This window comes from Halichondria panicea, chromosome 5 (assembly GCF_963675165.1).
Source record: "Halichondria panicea chromosome 5, odHalPani1.1, whole genome shotgun sequence".
Lineage (NCBI taxonomy): Eukaryota > Metazoa > Porifera > Demospongiae > Suberitida > Halichondriidae > Halichondria > Halichondria panicea.
In genome coordinates, this window is record NC_087381.1 from 4,636,797 (window position 1) to 4,659,490 (window position 22,694).

Sequence of the window (22,694 nt, forward strand, 5' to 3'; positions counted from 1 at the left end):
CCAATGTTACGTAGGTATCCACTCAATATTGTTGACAAGAAGACATTGTCTTCTTTCAAATCAGAGGCACGTACATACCCTTGGTTCTATTGAGGTGGGGCTATTTTAATGTTGTTAACGCACTCTTGATTTGTTTTAGTTATAAAATTAATTTGTTATGTCAGAACAATTTAATGTGTAACTTTTTATTACAGAAACTGATGATGGAGTCAGTGGAATGGTGGATCCCGTCGGACATTAATTAAACCCCCTCATCGACAGTTCACTGTTTCCATCACCACACACCCTCCATCACCACACACCCTGCATGTTTATCATTAATGTTATAAATTATCATTACAAATTTAGAACAATTCTGTATGGTGTTGCGTTGTGCTACTTGTATGTCAAAAAATAAAAATGATTCAGCACTGATACATGCACACATAGCAGCACACATAGCATAGCAGTACAGTCCTGAAGCTCTACTGAAGGGACAATAATTGTCCCTTCAGGACTGGCTCATCATTAGCCACTTAGCCTCAGTACAACCATAGTTCTATGGTATACACAACCATAGATTGAAAAGGAAGGGCCCCCTGTGTAAAAGGTTGAAACACTCCGCGTTGCGCTCGCAAATATTTTAACTGTTTCTAGCTCTCCTATCCATCACTCAGAAGCTGGTCTGTAAGTTTATACCACTGACAAGCTCTGAGTCCGTTGTCTTTACTCTGTTTCCAATTTTTGTTGAGTTAAGCTTGAATTACTCTATGTCAACTTTTCTCTTTCCCTGCTGTGGAGTCAAAACAGCAAAGTACATTGCTTGACTTGGTTATTATGTATCTAAGTGCTACATAGAATGGCTATATACACTTTTAGTATACTTTTAGACACACCACAGGTCATAGTAAGAGCTATTCCTTTTTTTATAGCATTTATTTGTTTAGTGATAGTGAGCTAGATTCTTAGAGCTAGATTCTCTTTACTTTTTTTTTTAGAATAATCAACATTAAAAGTGATCAATTTCACCATTTCTATGTACAACACATTGTAGACAGGTAATGAGCATGCTGACTATAAATATAATCCTTTGTAGTTTTAGCCACACCCTATAACGAGGAGTGTTTCACGCAAACATTTTCGTTTCCAATCCGGCCTCAATCTATGATACAACTGCACTAAAATTAATACGGCCTTGAATCGAGGCTACCACCTGGAAGGGCGGCTAATTCATGAGAGTATTGAATCAATTCGTGAACTTTGACCTCGGCTAACCTTCTGGAGTTAACGCCACTAGTTTTATCACCACCCCTTTGAAAGAAGGCCTGCTATCGACTGCTTGGATTTCCCCCCGTAAATATTCCTATAATACTGGATACATCAGAGAAGGCTAGCTAGCTAGAGACAGAGCTGTGTAGGTTTGTTGTACTGCAGCAGTAGTATAGTAGACTTTCACCAAAGTTAGTGTTACATATATAATAATAAATAATATAACTAGTATGACTTTACATTTACACAAGGTGAATAGATTGTTGTGCGTCAGAAATTAAACATACTGACAGGAAGTTCCTAGAAGGAACACCTGACTAGATCTACATAAAATGTATACAGAGCACAGAGGAGGTACGACATAGGTTGACCTTTTGCTAATGAGTTACTCCCGTATGCAGCCAGAGGAGGTACGACATAGGTTAACCTTTTTGCTAATGAGTTACTCCTTCCTGCAGCATGACAGGATGTCAGAGGAGGTGTGGCCTTGCGCCATAATTTATCATCAAGTTTCACGGAGGAATTGTGAGTGTACGGAGAAAGAAAGTGTACGGAGAAAGAAGAGAATATACGGAAGCACAAGACCGCTAGCTAAAAGACTACTACAAACGATCATAGTACTCAACAGTAGTTATAAATAATGCCTGGCTATATCCTGTGACATAAGAAAATGAATAGCACCGTCATTGTTGAAGAAATAAGCTATAAACTTACAGTGTAATGTAACACTTATAATAGATACTAATATTGATAAACTAGTAGAAAATTAGTTGGGCATGGCCCCACCCTAGACGCGAATGTAGGATTGGGCACCACAGGTTTATTCCACCGGCTAAGCATGAATATGAATATGATTAATTCCAAGTGGGCGGTAACCGCAAAGCTCAGCTACTGCAAGAGTCATTTTTGCATACCACTAGCTCGGCTTGTCTACTATTGTTGCATTTTGATTTAACTAAAGAGAGCCACGCCTTCACACTTGAACTCTGCAATCTGATTGGGCTGCACATTTTTTGCAGCAGGAGTGGTGCCCAACCCTACGTTCGCGCCCAAATGCCTCTTGGAAACACAAAGAACAGTGCATAAAATACCTGCTGAGTCAACACAAATATCATGTGGGCGTGACATCCTGTCATGCTTTCCTAATGAGTTACGCTGCAGGTACGGGAGTAACCCTATGTCGTACTCTGCAGCATGACGTACTCTGCAGCATGACAGGATGTAACACCCACATGATATTTGTGTTGACTCAATGCACCGTCAGCGCTACTTTACTGTTCTTTGTGTTTATCATATCTACTATAAGTGTACATTAACGCAGGAGCCATAGAAAGCGCTTACACTGTAAGTTAATAGCTTATTTCTTCAATTCATTTTCTTTTGTCACAGCTAGGCGTTAATAGCTTATTTCTTCAATTCATTTTCTTTTGTCACAGGATATAGCTAGGCATTATTTTATTTATTTATTTATTATTATTATGAGCAGCATATGAAAATAGAGTAAGGTAGTAAGGCTAATGCTGACAGACTGACCCCTTTTCAGGGGCAGCTGAAAAAAAACAATATATTGTCTTTCAAAGTTGGATACTGCCGTACTTTTTGTTTTATACTGTAAACAGATGCTGAAAAGTCCAATATATCAGCCGGGAGTGAGTTCCGCAATTAATTCTGTTTAGGTAGAAATGTCTTGCCTTGTCACGTAAAGTTTCCTTCCAGTCTGACCTGCTCGTTGAGCAATGGTATTTTGGAAGTAGAGTACTATGATCGTTTGTAGAGATCCAGAGCAAGTTTTGGTGTTGTGCTTCCGTATATTCTCTTCTTTCTCCGTACACTTCCGTACACTCACAATTCCTCGTGAAACTTGATGATAAATTATGACGCAAGGCCACACCTCCTCTAGGTAAATGTGGGCGTGACATCCTGCATACTGCAGTAACTCATTAGCAAAAGGTCAACCTCTGTCCTGCAGTATGACAGGATGTCACAGCATGACAGGATGTCATGCGTTTGTGTTGACTCAGCCGGTATTTTATGCACCGTCAGCGCTATTTACTGTTCTGGAGTCAGGCGGAGCCTCTTACACTGTAAGTAATAGCTTCAACAATGACTATGCTATTCATTTTCTTATGTCACAGGATATAGCTAGTTATAACGAGTCTAGCGAGTCTAGCAAGTTTTGGTGTTGCTTTCTCCGTACACTCACAATTCCTCCCTGAGACGCGAGGCCACACCTCCTCTAAGTAAATGTGGGCGTAACATCCTGTCATGCTGCAGGAATGCAATGTTGGCGCAGCCAGTCAGTTTATAATAGCGATAGCAACAGAATTTAGAACGACATAGCAAAAACAAAAAGGTCAACCTATGTCGTACCTGCAGCTAGGTGATAACATGGGCGTGGCCTCGTGGCCTGGCCTTTCTGGCCTTTCAGACGATCGTCATCCACACTGTTGCAGGCGTAGCTATGGGCTAGAAACCTTCAATCGAACTTTCTATCTACTTCCCTTGAGTTTAATGAGCATAAACGAAAACCCCCGGGATATTAGCGCATGCGCAAGCAGTCGCCCACTTCCCTAGTGGGAAGAAAACTGCAAGTGGCTTGCCACCCTGTCCTGCTAATTCACAAGCAGAACCTGCTGCATGATTTACAGTAGACTCTCGCTATTCCGGCTCCCTGAAGTACGGCCACCTCCATATACCGGCTTGGCACGGAATCACCCTGAAGTACGGTCACTCGCTATTCTGGTAACCGGCCAGTGTCAAACAAGGTACGTATATTCAATATAATTTTATACGTGTATTAGAAGGATTTACTTCCAAGAGCACTTCTTAAAGATAGAGAGATGAAATACTCAGGGATCTTGGAAGCAAACGCACTTGCATCGAAGCATATCTCGTTTCTCCAAGCGACTACGCAAAATCATGCAGCAAGTTGTGAAGTGCCATTGTTTTTCTTCTGAGCTACACGTAGGCCTGCAAGTGGAAGCTCTTGGCTTTAAGAGTGAGTCGAAATACTGTCAAGTAGCATATACTTTAATGCAAGAAATGAGCAAAGTATTTCTTGATGAGGCGAGTCGCGTGAGATGTTCACCCGTTTCAGGTGCAATCGTAGTACAAAGTGCCAACTGGGAATTTAAAAATAAATTCTCTGGTGTGACTACATGTCCCGTTACCAAAAACCATGCGTATTTTATGCTGTTAGTTTCTGTTGTTGGCTGCTCCAAGTGTTTGGTGCTGTTTGGAATGGTGTTTGTGTGGATCCAGTGTTTGTGTGGATCCATTGGGTTCCCCAGCTTCTCTGCCACGTGACCCACATAATGGTGTCTTGAAGCTGGCTCGACTTTTGTTTACGATAGAGCATGGATTAATTGAGTATTATAACAAACCAGATGAAGAGAGTGAAGAGAGACTCGCAAACACAAGAGGGCCAGACGATGGCCACCTTAAGTACGGTCGGAGATTGGCAGAGGTAAACTGGTTGCTACACGTGATGATGGGGTTGAGGTTGTTGTGAAATTTGTTCGTGGTCGATATGGCGAAGCTGTCCACAAGCATCTCGCTTCTTTTAATTTCGCACCCAAACTCTTAACTTGTCGAACTTATCGTCTAACTTTAACTTGTCGTCTACTACCTGGTGGGTGGTATGCAGTGGTGATGGAGAAGCTAAAAAGTTATTCTGTGAGTTTCAGCGATAAGGCAAAACAATCATTGAAGACAGCTGTGCACGAATCTAACTATGTACACGGCGATCTTCGAGATCATGGTCATGGACGACGAGACAGTTCGTATAGTGGATTTTTGATTGGGCCGATACGGAGGGCACCGCAACTTATCCTCCAGAAATAAATATATCACACAATCTGGAGAAAAGATACAAACATGACACTAACCTAGTCGACCTCATCTGCAATTAGGTACTTCTGAGTAAATAGTTTTTAAATTTTGTGAACGAAATTTGGTACCATCTTGTAGCCTATGCTTGCATATTATTATTTCAGCACTACGGTAAGGATAATAATGGATGAAAAATCAAGTGCATGACGTGCATGACAGGGTACGGTACAATAAAGTAGAATGGCTGGTGTAGGACAAAGAAGTTTGTGGTAGGATGGGGTCCGATAAGTGGTTGTGGCAAGATATACGACAAGGTAGGATGGCCCCATCCTTATACCATCCTACAAAATGGCTACCATAGATAGAACAAAGAGGGATTGGCAACAAAATCGACCTCGAATACAAAATGGCTGAACTATCCAGTACCATAGATAGGGATTGGCAACAAAATCGACCTCGAATAACCATTCGTGTTGTTACTCGAGGCTGAATTAAGACAGCCTCGAGTAAAGCAGACAACTGATTGTTTTACCATACACTTTGTAGATAGTGTAGAAAGAGGGATTGGAAACGGGGCGTGTGTAATAAACGCAAAGGCCACGCAGCTACAAGCGCTAAATTACGCACGTTCAGAGATACCAAAGATAACACTTTCAATAGCACTAAGACCAGTAGCAGTATTTATTAGAGCCTCTCTTACCATGTAGGTGCTAATTATTAATTGGGCAACTGGGAATGACTTTCTGTACCTATATCTTCGTTGTTATACAAGCCATTTTTGAATAGAGAATTAGGTGAGGAATGGAATGGTGTAAATTAATTGGTACTGCATTGCTAAAGTAAGTTCACAACATGTGATAAAATGGCAAAATTTACCGGAATTTATGTTTACTTTTCCGTACCTCTCTTTGGCTTATTGGGTATTTTCTGAATGCTTTTATATTGTTGGAATGGGCACCCTTATTTGACTGAACAAAGCCTTATTTTGGCAGTAGCTGTGATGTTTACAAATTGACGTACGTACATGGTCATACGTTATTATGTTACTACCGTCTTGTTTACTTACCATGGGACTATAGGGGTTGGAGAATGAGGCCACAAGGACTGAAAATTACAGTCAGGTACGTATATATACAATGTTTAAAACTCCCCTCGTCCCTTTGCAGTAAATCCATGGTGGGGACCTGCCTTTCTGAGTGAGCGAATCGGCTCTCGAAGTTTGATGCACATAATTATTTTTTTACGTGTGATCAAACAACCACAATTATAATTATGAACACTTATGAACACTATTTCCCTCGTAAATCATCCGCTACAACTAAAGTCAGTGTAAAGTCAGTGCAGTTACTAGCCTCGATCCCAGTTTCGCTTATAACGTATGGTTAGGCGAACAACTGGGCCTGGTACTAGTTATCTGCGCATGCGTCAGTCGTTCGTCAGATTCTGACGAATGGATATTCTCGTTCACTTTCGTGACATTTATATTCGTGTACTATCGTGTACTAGAAGTCAGTTCCCGTTTTATCAGCTTCATCATTATTGAAGCTTGTCTTCTCTGAAGCTTAGAAAACATAACAAGGGAAGAGGTATAAGTGTGGGCCCTGTGCTATCAAATCTTGTTCATGTTTGGCAAGATCTAGGTACGTAGACTATAGTTTCATCATTAATAGGTGCTGCCATCATCAGCTCGTCGACAATGACACTATTACCTGTTTAATACGATATAAAATTTAATATAGATCTACACGTGTTTAGAATGTCTACTTCTCTTCTCTGTACAGGAGTAAAGGAAAGGGATTTACGGATTGTAGCCTCGATTACAGGCCCTAAGCCACATGGTATAATTATGAGAGTATCTCAAGCTGGAGCCCGTCTAAGCTCATACTGCTGCATTATAAACACGACAACAATGTATCCCGTCTTGACACTAATCATAAGTGTAATACTGTACTCTAAGGGATGTCAATAAAATCATTGACTGATATTCACAGACTTACGTCAGCAAAAATAAACATGTATATAATTATGTATATAATTATGTATATACTTAATGGTGAGGTTACTAAGTGTCTTATGGATGACATTGTTGAATTCATGTCTTTAATATAAAGTCTATTTGAGAAATAGCTTCCACAAAATTGTCACTATAGTACAACATTTTTTACTTAAACCAGATTGTAACTCATGCAATATGAAATCCGTAATACCTTATATTGAGCTTCTGTAAACAACGGGGTGCAATACACCATCCAAACTGCTGAAAGAATGATCTTGAAGTCCAAAAATATAGCTCAAAAAACAACAAAATATTAATGACCTTTTGACTAAACATTAAACATCCGTAAGTAGGATTGTGCCACCCAGACTCTGTTGGTGCACGTGATGCGTTTTTCCTTGACTATCTATGACTATCTATGACAGGAGCAATGGCAACAGTGCAACGGACGAGACTGGACAGTTTGGGATCTACGTTTTCTCAAGAGTTACGAGTTAGGGCCTAGAATCAGGAAGTCCAGCAGCCTGCTAAAACGTAGGCATTCAACCATCCTTAACTGGCAGCTGCATCTTCTGTGTACTCACTCTGTGAATATTTTTGCCGACCACAAATACAATGAAAATTTGACGCATGCGCAGACAACTAGTACCAGGGGTTTCACTAAGTTCACCTTGAAACGGTTACGTCATAATCTAAAAGGGATTTTCCCCTATCTGCATGCCAATGCAATGATGCACCTTACCCGCCAAATATCCGACTAGAAAAACATTTGCAATGTGAAAAATTGCTAGGATTGGCCAGGGGAACCACAAAAAAGCGTGGAAACGACGAGCTCCAATCCGTTACAACGTCAATCACATGTACTGGTTACTGGCCCATGTTTTCCCAGCCACGTAATTTTTACTGGTGGAGTGATGACCAATCCCTATATATTAGTAGTAAAACCAGTAGGTACACACAGTCCATCCATGCGTAGTAACATACACGGACCGTACTGGTGACCTGCATGGAATGATGTGTGTGGATGGAAGGTCTATTATTATACTATGTATTGTACGTGTTCATGACGTTGTAACGGATTGGAGTTATGCTCTCGTCTGATTTCTTGTTTCCACGCTTTGTGGCCAATCCTAGCAATTTTTCACATTGCAAATAGTCGGATTCCCTTTCGTATCATGACAGTGGAACGATGACAGTGGAACGTCAAGAGGCAGTACAGAAGAAGACAGCAGATATCTTCTGCTCGATTTGTGAATCAGTATTAAATGACAGCCATTTTAATTAAGAGCATGATATCTAGCCAGTGCTTACCTAAAGGGAGCTAGAGCTGAACAGTGTGAAGAAAAGCAACACCTCAGGCTAGGCTCTGGAAAAGCACTGCTGCACTGATTTAGGTGCACGGTTTATTAGCCACGCCTATCAATTGCCACAACACAATTGCTGAGTCATTAAAGATGGCGGAATTGTCTAGGTAAGGACTGAGAGGTCATCAGAAGCGCTTTGTAATCCAGGTTGTAGTCGCTTTGAAACCCTGTGCAGAATGTCCTGGAGATGGCTGTACTTGGAGCAAATGCCACTTACTTAATTAGTCAGTCAGACAAAGAGCAGTGAAATGTCAAAATAGTGCAATTTTTAAAATGACAATATTCATTCATTAAAACGTTCATGGATCATAAAATGAGAGATACAAAGAGATAAAAGGCTATCTGTCTAGCCAGTTCCTTCCTGCAGAGAACAGTTTGAACATGAGTCAAAATAATTGAAATATTGCTAAACACGGGCAAACCCACAGCCAATCCTATGTAAAACCTACTGGTTTTACTAATAAAGAAATTAAGCACACCATGCCTGATTCAAGACCTTCTTGGTTAGTACATTACTAATTGATACCTTTGTGAGTACATAAAATTATAATTATGAGAATTATAATTATGAGAATAAGCTATTATATGTTGCCTAAGTGGGTAAGTGAAATTGACAAAGTGCCATAGTCAAGAGACTTTAACTTGCTATGGAACTCGACGTTGTAAGACATCTGTATGTAAGACATCTGTATGTGAAAACAAGGTAAAATGTATACAGAAACAGGGAAATGTAACAATAACTAATTTGTGTTGTATAACCAGGTAATTCCTAAGGTATTTTGGAACAAGGGAAAAATGGCAGTAAGTACATCAACTCCATTCTGTATTGTTGAAACTAGAACTCTCGATTGTCAATTTGGCCCACACTATTACAAAGAGAAGACAAAGAAGAGCTCGAGGGTATTTATTCAAGGCAGTCGCAAAATAGGATGCTTGGCACATGTATTTTGTACCCGGGATCTGGTAGATTTCCCTTGCATATATCCCCTGCATATATCCCCTTGCATCGGCGAAGGAGTGTCCTTACCTGATGAATACCTTGGCTAACTATTTCCGTAATTTTTTGTTTCTTTGAGTGAACCCCTCACCTGTAGGATGACCTTGATGTGATTCTACAGTTGGCTAGTAAAGTGTTTTAGATTTTGGAGCATCAGGGTGTTCGTTGAGTTCAGCTTTTAGTTCAGCCATTTTTTTCTTTCTTTAAGGGTACGTAGCTCGAGTTTTGTGTGCATGAATAGGGGGATACTTTCCAACGAACAGAAATCATATGAAACTCAAATGAAACTCAAAGTTGAACAATGGAATAAAATGTACCCTGAGAGTAGCCACCCTTTTCGTCCATAAGAATAGCGAAGATCAAAGAATGAAACAATAATGGGGGATAGTTTCAGCGGAGAGTTGTCAATAACTGACAACGAGCAAATCCTTCTATGGGTGCACCAAACAGACTGGCAAAAGCAGCTTTTAGGTCGATATGGTAACACGATAAGCCTTATTGATGCCACGTATAAAACAACTAAGTATGAACTTGCTTTGTTCTTCATGTATGTTGGGTACTCAGTAGTGACAGAATTTATCATACAAGTGAAACAACAAAGCATATTCTGGAAGTACTAAAAGCCCAACATGGCACCCACAATACTTTATGTGTGACTACTCAAGAGTCACTGTCTATTTGTGTGATTTTCACCGAGAGCAAGCATGGACCCGATGGGTTAAGGACCATAAGCACGGCCTCTCTACTTCGGAAGCAGATACTGTACTTACCTTACTTCGAGCTTGTGCATGGGGTGAGGATGAGGATATTGCCGCCCTCTATAAGCTTGAATCAGATGTATGGAAAAACCATCTCATGGTAACAGTGGCTTTCTACAAAATGGCTAAACATCCCCAAGGTACGTAAAAACCATCTCATGCATCTCATGGTAAGACAGTGGCTTTCTACAAAATGGCTAAACATCCCCAAGGTACGTACTTTTTATACAGAACTATAATAAAGCCAACACATATACATGTATTAGTCTTTCCTTACAGCGCTAGCCTTTAGAGACAACTGCTACCACGCTGCTGTTGATACGAACAATGTTTAAGTACACTTTTTTGCCTAGAAAAAAGCAAAAGGCAACCCTCTCGAGTACAGTGACCATTATTGTCGAAAAGTACTTGCCGAATGTGATACAAGTACTTCTTGCAAAACTACCAGCAACTATCTCAGTACCGCGCATACAATAGCTGTATACCATCAAGCCCTCGATCTGTTGTCTTGCACTGCCTTGATAGAAGAACCAACAGTACAAAACAATCCCTAAAGGTTGTAGATAATGCCCTTGGGATATTTGATATTGAAAAATCATCAGGATCAGGAGGCAAGCATACAGTGAATTTCGGGCTGACAACAAAACCCCTTCATGTAGGATTGGATTAGACACCACCTTCCTTGTAAGCACTTTTTTACAGTATTTCGACATACTAAACAATGGCAGTGGGAAAGATTACCACAAGAATATCAAAATATTTTTATGTGGCGAGGGTCAACAAGATTATCATTACGTTACTGTACCTGGTAAATGTACAGTGCAACAACCAAAGAGAGTAGACTTTTTGTTTTTTTACGTTTTTGTGTAAACTTGTTGAATTTGTGAATCAGTATTAAAATTTATATAGCCAGTGCATATAGCATGCTTGTCAGAGAAAGGGAGCTAGAACTGAACAGTGTGAAGAAAAGCAACACCTCCAGGCTCTGGAAAAGCACTGCACTGATTTTAGGCGCACGGTTTCTTAGCCACGCCTATCTGCAATTGCTGAGTCATTAAAGATGGCGGAATTGTCTAGGTAAGAGAAATAGAGACTGAGAGGTCATCTGCCTCCATCGCAAATCTGAAGAAGCGCTCTGTAATCCAGGCTGTAATCCAGGTTGTAGTCGTTTGGAAACCCTGTGCAGAATGTCGGCTGGGCAAGAAACTTACTCACTTACTCACTTACTTACTTAGTCAGTCAGACAAAGAGCGGTGAAACATCGAAATAGTGCAATGTTTAAAATGACAATATTCATACATTTAAAACGTTCATGGACTATGAAATGAGAGATACAAAGAGAGAAAAGGCTAAATAAACTATCTGTCCATTCAGTTGGCAGTCAACAATTTATCAATTCCTGAGAAACAGCGGCTTCACATATCAGAAACTGATGATAGTAGCAAAACAAAGAGATGAGTTTTGCAGGCATATCCTTATATTCCCCCGACATGTGAGATGAAACAGGAGCTGACAGGAGAAATTCCATTAGAAAGTTTGGTTATGCATGAGAGGAAAAGCACTGGTTAGCCACAAACTATTTGTCAGAGGTGAACGTGTCTCAGCCTGTTGGATGTTATGACTGTGAAAGGAACGACAGATGGAGATATGTTTTACCAATTCGTTCAGAAACATTTACTTCCACAGCACTAATCCACACTCAGTTGTTGTTATGCATGGATATTGTGGAGTCGATTCAAGATAGGAGCGTTAGTACTAACAAAGTATTGTCAATGTTGTGATCAGTACAAAGTCGATGCAAACAGATACACAATCTAGAATCTTTTAGTGGAACACAAATCATAAGATAAGCCATGTGTGTGATCACCTGATCCCTAGTCACATGATAAATAATAATACTAACTAGCTACAACAGGTAATGTTACATCTCCCTTCTTGGGACAGTTAAACAGTCTCTGGGTTTGACGGGTCATATCGAACAGGTTCCTTCTTGAGGAGTGTCGTCTCGGGTCACTTGGTTCATCAGGTATAGTTGGTGTTTCACTGACATCTTCGTTTGTCTGCTCGGAAACATGATGCAAGGGTCTAATGTGTCTCCTGTTCCTTCGATACGTTTGTCCATCAGCAGTGACAAGAATGTAGGACCGAGGATGTGATGAAATGTTTCTAACACTTGCTGGTTTCCATATTTTGCCACATTGGAACATGACTTTGGTTCCTTTGTCTAACGCAGGTAAGACTTTTGTATGTTGATCGAACTTTTTGACAACTGATGCCAACAATTTAGCGTAACAAAGTGTTTGTTCTACGACCCATGAGACGTTGAGCGGGGGATCCTAGAACGTCATTTGTAGCTGAAATCCAACAGTGCTAACTGAAAGTCCTTTTTTCAGATAAGGCTTTCTGTAATAGACTTTTGGTGGTCTGGACTGCTTTCTCGGCCTTGCCATTTGACTGCGGGTAGTGTGGACTGCTAGTATGGTGATTAAACCGGTAAGTTTTGGAAAACTCATGGAATTTGGTACTAGAAAATTGTGGTCCATTGTCAGAAACAAAAACATCAGGGATTCCGTGACGGGAAAAGTGACATTTGCAACAATCGTAGTCTCTGAGAGTTTGTCTACTTCGATAAAGTTTGAATAGTAGTCTACCAAGTGTTGGTCATTTAGTTTGGCATAAATCAGCACGAGGGAGTCGGATGTGACAATCCCTACTCACCTGACCTGCAGCCGAAACTTTCTCAAAAGTTAAGACAGAAATAAAGATACTAGAAGATGTCGAGTTGTTACTCCTAACAAGTTTCACATCAATAACACCAGTTAAGGTAACTAAATTCAGCATGCACAACTACCTCTTTTTTTGCTTTCCTTCAGCAGTCAGGGATGGATTTTTCATAGTGGAATATATTATTAATGTCATAACATTATTATTATTCATTGATTGCATAATTTAATTGAATCACATCAATGACATCGGGCATACATATATTTTACTATGCATCAAAACTAAGTTTCGGAGTGCTTTCAAAATGCTTTCCTTTTGTTCCTTGTACTCAGCTTCACTAAGAATGTTATCTTCAAATAGCTGCTTCATTCTTAGTTCCACTGTTTTTCTTGGAGACATACCCCCTACAGTATTATCGGATGTATTTAACCTCTCCGAACTGTTGCGAAAAGTGTTAGCAAATGCAATAGCTGCTCCAGTTAGGGACTCAGAAAGGGAATCGTTCCGTTTAAGTTTGGGTGGGTTTGAAGAAAACGCAAGAATATCTGGAGGATCTAATCGGTACTGAGGAGTAGTATCCCTTACAAAAAAGTTTAAGTGCAGCACACATGCTGCACACTAGCAGTGCGGCACGCATGCAAACAATTTTTAAGTGCAGGATAAGTTCTAGTCACATTTGGCATACGTGCTACACCTGCACGCGTGTAAGATTAGGCACACATCAAACTGCTTTAGCAGCGACTTGCAGCATACATGCAAGTTGCACATCAAACTGTATTAGCAGCGACTTGCATGTATGTAGCATACATGCAAGTTGCACGCGTGTAAGCTACGCATATTAGACGCACATAAAACTGTATTAGCAGCGACTTGCATGTTGGCATACATGCAAGTTGCATGCGTGTAAGCATTAGGCGCACATCAAACTGTATTAGCAGCGACTTGCAGCACATTAGGCGCACATCAAACTGTATTAGCAGCGACTTGCAGCACATTAGGCGCACATCAAACTATCATAATTATAATTATAATGACAACGTACTTGTATTATAATTATATGCCATACATGTACATTGCACAACAATTATTATAAGCATTGAAGTTTGATACGTTGGGTAAACTAGATGCTAAATGAATGAACATAATCATTTTGTTGAAGTATAATCTATACCCCTTTCCCGTTCAACAGGCCGCACACAGTCTGGAACAGTTCCAGTTTGCTAGTTTGCATCTGAGCCCAACCCACCAAATTAGCTTGATGTTATCTCCGCCCTTGCCTGTGTACACAAATGGCTTCCTCTTCGAAAATATTCTATGGCTACCAAGATGGTCCAGAGGGTCTACCAATGGATACTACTCAGTCCTACACGCTGTATAGCTTGTTTTAAACCTTAGTGTCCTAATTGAACAGCTCAGCAGAACATCAAAGGATAATCGCATTCATGATACTATCCAATCTGCCACAGAATCCAATATCATGCAAGTTGATAGCACGCTCCCTCCCAGATTGTTGTTGTAAAATTTACAACATTTTGAACGGTAAAGGGATACTATATAATTATAATCATAACACAAGAATTAATCCTTTTCAATAGAATTGACTAATTTACTGACATACAGCATCTCATCAATTCTGATGAAAACACACTTCGCAAGTAAATGTTCTGGCTTAAATACAACAAACTCGTTCGTATACCTAACAGAATTTGATAGAGACAGGGAAATCCTCAATGCATTCCAAAACTTGTAACACAAGTACACAAGACAAACCATCGATATTTGATACCATGAGGTACTTTATCTCTCAACTTACGATCGGCAATTGCTGGTGCTGTACAGGTGTCGGCCAGTTTTTATACGCTTGCATGATTTTAAACACTCTGGATGAAAGTTGTTAGTTGATTGCTAGATTTACCTAAAGCCTTTAGAACATTTTGGCAATAGTGTAGCTGCTGTCATAACCTCCTTCACAAACCGTAGTTCTCCAAGCTGGCTGTCAGGATCATTTGAAGGAATTGCCTGGATCATACTGTATGTACGTACGCATGCACTGTAAGCTTGTGTTCCGTGTACTTGTTGTAGCAAGACTCCATTAATTAATTCCTTCAAAAGAAAAACAAGAGTAAGCCCAGAGAGGTCCCAACTCTTCGACAGTGGACGCAAGGTGCAGAAGCGTGTGTACATTGATGGTCATATGTCGCTCGCCATAAAAACGGCCATACTTTTTGCAAAAAATATCTAAGCATGTCTTGCCCATAGATAAATCCGAAGGAGTTATGGATTCGCTCACAAAAATCTGCATCGCTACAACAAATAGTGCGTAATGATTAAAATAGTCTGGTGGTAAAACTCCAAATAGAATTGGCAGAGAATAGTACAGCATAAATGATCGGTATTCTGATGCGCTTTCTATCTACGAGTGGTCGTGGACACCGTGATAACTCACATGGACCTTGTATACCAGTCATTCGTCTATCGATCAAGCCTATCAAAGCATTGACACTATATTCCTCATTTTTGTGTTCTGGATTGAGCCACAAAGCAAGCAAAGCACGTGTAACCCCGAGGAGACACCCATGCATATAGTCTATACCAGTACCTTTAATGATGTCAAAATTGTAGCCTCGTTCCCAGGCCTTACTTTTTCTTGCTGTTGTCACTGTTCATCCATAAATCATAGAAAGACATAGTGAGGCAGCAAAGAAAGAAATGGGCGTACAGTTAAGAAAAAGTAAGGCCTGGTTTGGGAAATCGCGTGATCCACAAGGATTTTTATGAACGTGGGCGATATGTAGCCCACAATCGTGACGTAGGTATTCTCCCACGCATTCAGAGTTTTAATAAAACTGTACTGAGACAACCACCAAGCTGTGCTGCAAGTCAGATCAGAGAACCAGCGTGGCCAGCTCTGGTGGCAGTAGCTACCTGCTATATGATAATGATGACTAAGCTATTCTTGATCTAACCTGTATAGACTATAGCATGTAGAAAGACACAAGAAAAGGTGATAGTAGTCTGATAGAATAGGATAGAATCTGAACACACAATCTAGACTAGTAGATCATCTAGCTAAGCCTAAGGTATAGCTAGCTCTAGTGCTTGCAAACTTCCAGTTCCAAGTCCATGTCCAGCTTGCTGCAGGCAAAGTTTTATTAGTCATAGATCTCTGCGTGGGCAGTCCAACATCTCTAGCTCAGCATGCCCACGCTCATTTTCACCCTTCTACCACCCTTCTACCCTCACGCGACTTCCCGATACAGGCTCTCCTTTTTCCTAACTTTACGTCTATTTCTTTCTTTATTCCTCCAATTAATACCGTATTTTATCTCATTGAACGATTAATACAGTATTTTATCTTATTGAACGATTGTGATAAAGAACAGAAAAAGGAGAGCCTGTGTAGAGGCTATCAAAATTGTGTAAGCAGTTATATCAAGATGGTCCAAGCACTCCGTGTCGAGTTTTTCCGGTTTCCGTTAGGTACTTTGCATCTTCAATGGTGTCGTCCTGATTGGCCCAGACGGATCTCCTTCATTGTATGGATATACATGTGTTCTCCTGTTAGGTCCTATTGTAAACGTATTTCCGGCATTTTGAACAGCTCCATTGAAGTTTTAAACGATGCATTTTAGCCGGTAGGTCACATGTACCAGCTAAGAGAACGACGTTGACTTGCCATATGCTTTCACTACTATACCGTAGTATCGACAATGTCTTTTGGAATGGCCTCAAAAACAACTTCATATTTTGCTTAATAGAACTAAACCACATTCCTGCTAAGATGATGTTTTGCCATTTCATTCTGAGCGTGTAAGGAAGTTCACTTATTACAAAGAAGAGTGATGATTTAAATACTGGAACACCATCAGTATTCCAGAGCAATGAGATATTAGATGCCTTAGACAAAAATTTTCCTTAGCCAAACCTTACCTTTCTCTGGTCTTGCTCTGGTCTTGGACGTGTAAATCTATGCCTGACCCTTTGAAGAAATCCGGGCTGGCTGTATTTTTCTTGAACTTGTTTCTCCAAAGGAAGTCGAACAAAATACGATATATCAGCAATGGAACTGAACACCTGGTCACAAACCAAATTTGGGCATGATCTTACACCGTCAGGTTCGTCAATAGGATTCTGACAGGACGGACAACGAATGATGTCAGATTGTTTTATGTTCAGGTACTTGTAAAACTTGTAGAGACTTGTTGGGAAGATATTCGATGGAAGTATCAGTGCATTCACCAGAGCTTCATTTGATATTAATTTTTGTGATTAATCACAAAAGCTAGAATAAGTACCAATGCTACGTGTAGTGAGATTGAGGTACCTGGATAGAGGGCTTCATCGAGATTAGCGGTTTTCGTTTCAGCATTACTGGAAGCTTTATCAACACCTGCCATGGGGTTCAGTTTCTGTCTCATGAACTTGCTCGAGCTCAGATGTTTGTATGCGAACAGTGTCAGACTCAGCGGTATCAACCTCGGTTGCTTGTGTGGGAACAATATTTGAAGCTGTTTCTGCTGCGTCAATTGCGTTTTTCGTCGTCGTGATCACTTTCTGATGATATTGCAGCAGCAATCAGCTATATAGTATTGGGAGTGGGAAAGTGATAACTATTACGCTGCGTCGCATAAATTATAGTGCATAAAAAAGTCAGTCATAATTATTTTATATCAGAATTTACCATTTTCACTAAGGCCAAGCCATTTCTTTGTGGTTCGGGGCATTCCTTCAAGAGGATTGTCATCCTTAAGGTACAAGTTGTATCGTGGCCTTTTCTTTGTTTGTGGAGCGTTTTCCATGTCTATCTACAGTGTAGCTATATATACGTAGCTAGCTTGCAGTCTCTGTTTTTTGAAGGTGTGCAGTGACATAATAACTATGTACATTATGTACATATGTATGCATGGTAACTGTATCATGCAAGCAAGGCAGCTGCACTTCTTTTGAGCTTGCAGCTGTCTCAATTTTGAATCTCTTGCATAGCGAGCTAGCTATAGCTATATCTATCGAAGGTTTCTTACAGCTTTGCTCTTTTAGAGTGGACAGTGGACAAAACATTAAGTGTTTTACCTGTCACTTGCATAGTAAAAGGTTCAAGCTGCTCCAAGGGAGAGCTAGTTCAGGCAAATTTCCAAAAGAAAACTTATGAAGCTCTTAATCTTGAAATTGGTGAGTTTGTATGTTTGTTTAGTACTATTTTGTATTTGGCTTCCTAGCTGTTCATGCATGTAGCACATAGTAAACAATGGTACATTGTATATGTCACACATGTATAGTGAACAATGACATAGTTATGGTACAAAATTAGTAATTTGAGGGTAATAATAATAATTAATTAATATACACAGGTGGAAAAAAGAACTCATAACAACAGCTAAAGAGCTAACTAAAAAACCAAACAACATACCGATAGTTGAAGTTCCTTCAGCCATTGAAGAGAAGAGAAAAAAACGTGCTGAGAAGGCTTCAAAAGACCTGTCAAAAAGAACTACTGAAAAGTCGCTGAAATTCGAAGAGTTGTCGAAAACGAAAGTGGAAACAGTAGTGACAGCGATCAGAGTGAAAGAGATATTGAAAGAGATATTTCACTACGTGACAAAGAACCAAGATTTTACCGTGGCTATCCACCATACAACCCAGCACTTCAACAACATCGATACTACAGCCTCAGAGCAGTTTAGCTTGGGGGAAAGTCACCAGCACTTCAACAACATCGATACTACAGCCTCAGAGCAGTTTAGCTTGGGGGAAAGTCAGTCGAGTCAAACGATGTTACTCTCCATCGTCACAAAATTAACAGAGCGAGTAGAAGAGCTAGAAAAACGTGGATCAACTCACTCAACCGGTAATTATAATTATATTAACAATATAATTATAAACGCCTCATGATCATGCATGCATCTCTTGCATGAATTTTGAATTGAATGTAACCCATGATTTGTTCATTATAGGAGAGCGTCACTATCCCTAAGTGCAGGGCAACAGGCAACTCTAAAGTGCCTTAGTAGCTCGGGCTACACTTAGAGAAAAATATTGGCGATGGTGTTCGACGATATGGAGCTCGCCCAGATGTGTGCTGTTGGCAAAGTGGGGGCCAAAAATACCCCTATGAGAAAAGAAGGTTTGGGTGCCCTAAAAGGCTAGCTTTGACACTATCTACAGATCGAGTAAATACAAGTTTTCATTAATTAAAGAATGTATTTTATCGTCATACAGGTTATCTTCAAACAAATCTCTACCCCGATACTGCAATCAATAATGGCAAATTTAACGCAGTTGCAGCGCTTGCAGTGGGGTGGGGCTCGGAGAGGCCCGAGCTCTGCACCTGCATCTGCAGTTACAACTGACTGAACTCATGTATACACAGTATATCATCCAATAATATCATGTATATGTGGTTTCCATGGTGACAACTTTCTCAAATGGTATGTATGCAGGATATGAGTATCATGCACGCTAAATACGTGTCATATACGTGCAATATGAAAGCACCAATCATATTAGGCATGTATGTAGCATGCGTGCACCATTTGTATTACACGCATGGTGCACATATGCAGGATATGAGTATCATGCATGCTCAATATGTAATATACGTGCGATATGAAAGCACCAATCATGTTAGGCATGTATGTAGCATGCGTGCATTACATGTGTGCTGCACACATGCTATAAACCGTGTGCAGCACACAAGCTTAAAATACGAGCAGCACACAAGCGGCTACACACACGTGCAGCACACGTACCACAGCTCTAACAAAAGCATCTATCCTGCACTCGTCCCACGCCTATGTCCAAAATACACCATGCAGCACGCCAGCAGCACACATGCTTATCAATTGCCAGATATGTGCAAGATGTGAGTGCACGTGTGCTGCTAGTATGTGCCACACGTGTGCTGCTCACATCGCATTTTTGTAAAGGATACAACTCTTTATGCTTGTTAGTAAGAGTTTTGTAATAGCTCTCCACATCTTCTTCCTGTTCCTGTCTCTTCCCACTCCCCTTGTCACTATCTCGCTTTTTTTTCTTCGCTGGTGGCGGCTCTAGTTCAACAGCCTCATCACACCACAAAGTTATTGCACAGCCACTCGGAAACTTCTTGTACATAACTTTTATATCGTCAGAGGTAACTAACCAAACTTTGCTGGTCTCAAAATACCCAACTGTGATGGACTAATGAGAAAAAAATCTGATTTTAAGTATGTACAGATGTAATGGAATGTACAGATATAATGGAATGTACATATCTATATTTATAGACTCTATTTTTAGACTGTGGATCTCAGATAAGTCTGAGTCACATGTGTTTTTTTGTCAGTTCTCTCAATTTATTGATTTTATTAAAATGATCATGAGAGTTCTCAACCGATAGACACTTAAAATATAGGCTGTTGCTAGTCTAGCCTATCAGTCTATCACACCAACATTAAAGTCAGCAGAAGTTGGGACTTGATCCTTGAATTCTTCCATTAATTGAGCAGAAGTAATGAATAACAGAGTCCGTTTTTTCATAGGGTTTATTATCTTAACTTTATATGTGTACGGTGAACCTTGGTAGACGGGCGTGGCCCGCCTCCAAAAAGGGAGACGGGTTGCAGCCCTATCTAGCATTCGTTCTTGCTGCAAAAAAACATGCAGCACCGATCTTGCAGACTGCCTACATTACGTAAGCAGTTTGCATTCAGGAATGCATATGCACCAATCAGATTGTATAACCCTTACGTAATGCATTTTTGTTGGCTTGCGATGCAGCAGAACGAATGCTAGATAGGGCTGTAACCCGTCTCCCTTTTTGGAGGCGGGCCACGCCCATCTAGTACCTTGGCTTGCTGTCATGCACGGTCACCGGTCCTGACCTGGACGTGGACAAGACTTGAACGGAAATACAAGATCCAGCATTAGATTGAGAGTTCTGGGGCCGGGGCTCCCTGCTTTGATTCATTAGCTGAGCTACAAATCCTGGACTTAACACATTGAGTGCTGCTCTACAAGCCATTTTTCCACTTGGTGATCAGGTGATTTAAACTGCGCATGTGCATACTGGTTAAACGAGCATGCTGACTATAAAAGGGCGTGCCGTGGGCAGCTCCGACCGGAAGCAACCAAAAAATGACAAAATGGCAACAATGAATATTCTTGAGTCTTGCAAAAAGACGCCCTTGACAGTTATAATGCACATTCTTTACATTTTTACATTCTTCTTTTGATACGCCTTCTTCCGCTCTCTCACGAGATAGTAGACACAACAAAAATGGCTGTCAAAAGTTTATTTCAAGAAGCGAAGAAGTCTGTTCTCAACCTCCTACTGGGGGTTCCACAGGAGCTAAAGTTCGAGACTGAAGATACCAAGCAAGTCTTTGTAGGTTTAATTGACAGTGATAAGCGTTGTCTTGCTGCCAGACATCCATTGGCCCAGCATGAGGATCTGACAAACTGATGCTGATGTGGACATAAATAACTCAAGTAAGTAGTCCATAGGTCTATAGTAAAGTTAGTAGTCTAGTATAAAGTAATGTGACTTCATCAACCTGCGAACGCTTTTTCGCTTTTTAACATTTGCATTTCATTTTACGGATAAAGTAGTACGAACAGGAGAGTTGAAAGTCTGTAGGGAAGGACCTTTGTATCAATATCTATTTGCAGTTTGTTCGTTTATATATACAGTCATTATGCCTCAGTTGGGCATGCGCAAGATATACGGTAGTGTGTCTGTGTGTGTGTAGATCGACTGTTACAGCTGCTCGATGATAATGAAGAGTTTCTGTATAATTATTGTAGGCTGCTAATCATAATTATTAATTTTCTTGAATTGCAATTAGTTGGGTTTGCAAAATAATGCTTATGATTATGTTTGCTTACTTTGAAAGCTAGTACAACTTGTGTGTAGCAAAATAGGGGAACAACGAGAGAATAAAGTAAAATAAAAAGAATTAAGCATTATCCGCCATGGCCGATGAATCCATCTAAAATGTAAATTATATGTACAGTGTATTCATTAATAATGGTACTGCATGTAGCTTCATTGCCTACACCGAGACACCGAGGCATCATCACCCTTTCAGTAACATTCATTTTTTTCTCAGGTCGCGTTGAAGACGCTTTGAAGGACTGCGACTGCCTTTGCTTGTTGACAGTCTCCCTGGGTACACCATCAATCTATGTAGAAAATGTAAGTATTAAGTATTACTTCTCAGTGTATCTAGCAATTATCCTATTATATCCCTAGCTCTTTGCTGGGGAGAGGAGGGCCTCACTGTCTGGTGGCATGCACTCCACTTGCCCTATTAAAATGGTAGTAAAGAATTTGTTTGATATAGATGTACTGATATTCATATAAATTCTTTTTCAGAATCGAACTTTCGATGAATTTCCACAATGGCATATTTTCAATGCCGTCTATTATGCAAGAAAGCAAGCTTCCTAACTCTTCCACAACGTTCCCTGGACTGTAGCTGACCTGGAGCTGAAAAGATTCCTTTATTGTGCATAGCCTTTTGCTGTATCTATTCATAAAGTATTTTGTCAGCCATTATGATAATCATTAATTTTTTTGTTTTTTTGTTTCTGCTTCTGGTAAAAAAGAAAAACTACCAAGAATGTATTTCCTTTCCCTTTGTGTATATTTTTGAGTGTTCACAGTGTGTAGCGAATGGGTTCTGAGCGCTTTTGCGCAAGAGAAAAAAAGAGCTCGTTACTAAGGCTTGAATGGAAATTTTGGGGTCAAAGGTCGCGCCCACGGCAGCTCTTTTTATACTCAAAACTCGCTCCGAGTT

General features: G+C 40.3%; 2 long non-coding RNA genes across 4 annotated transcripts; one reads left to right on the top strand and one right to left on the bottom strand.

Moving 5' to 3' along the window:
* Window positions 1-16,267: 16,267 nt before the first annotated feature.
* On the bottom strand, window positions 16,268-20,943 carry LOC135336242 (uncharacterized). Of its 3 annotated transcripts, none has more exons than XR_010394807.1 (3): window positions 20,742-20,943; window positions 18,645-20,094; window positions 16,268-18,584 (listed from the first exon to the last, which is right to left on the bottom strand). It is a non-coding gene; the product is annotated as an uncharacterized LOC135336242 (long non-coding RNA). The 3 variants fall into 3 exon arrangements; XR_010394806.1 differs by having other exon boundaries at window positions 16,268-17,497; window positions 17,600-20,094; XR_010394805.1 differs by having other exon boundaries at window positions 16,268-20,094.
* On the top strand, window positions 18,622-20,270 carry LOC135336241 (uncharacterized). The gene is made up of 3 exons (XR_010394804.1): window positions 18,622-18,763; window positions 18,870-19,039; window positions 19,135-20,270. It is a non-coding gene; the product is annotated as an uncharacterized LOC135336241 (long non-coding RNA).
* Window positions 20,944-22,694: the final 1,751 nt, after the last annotated feature.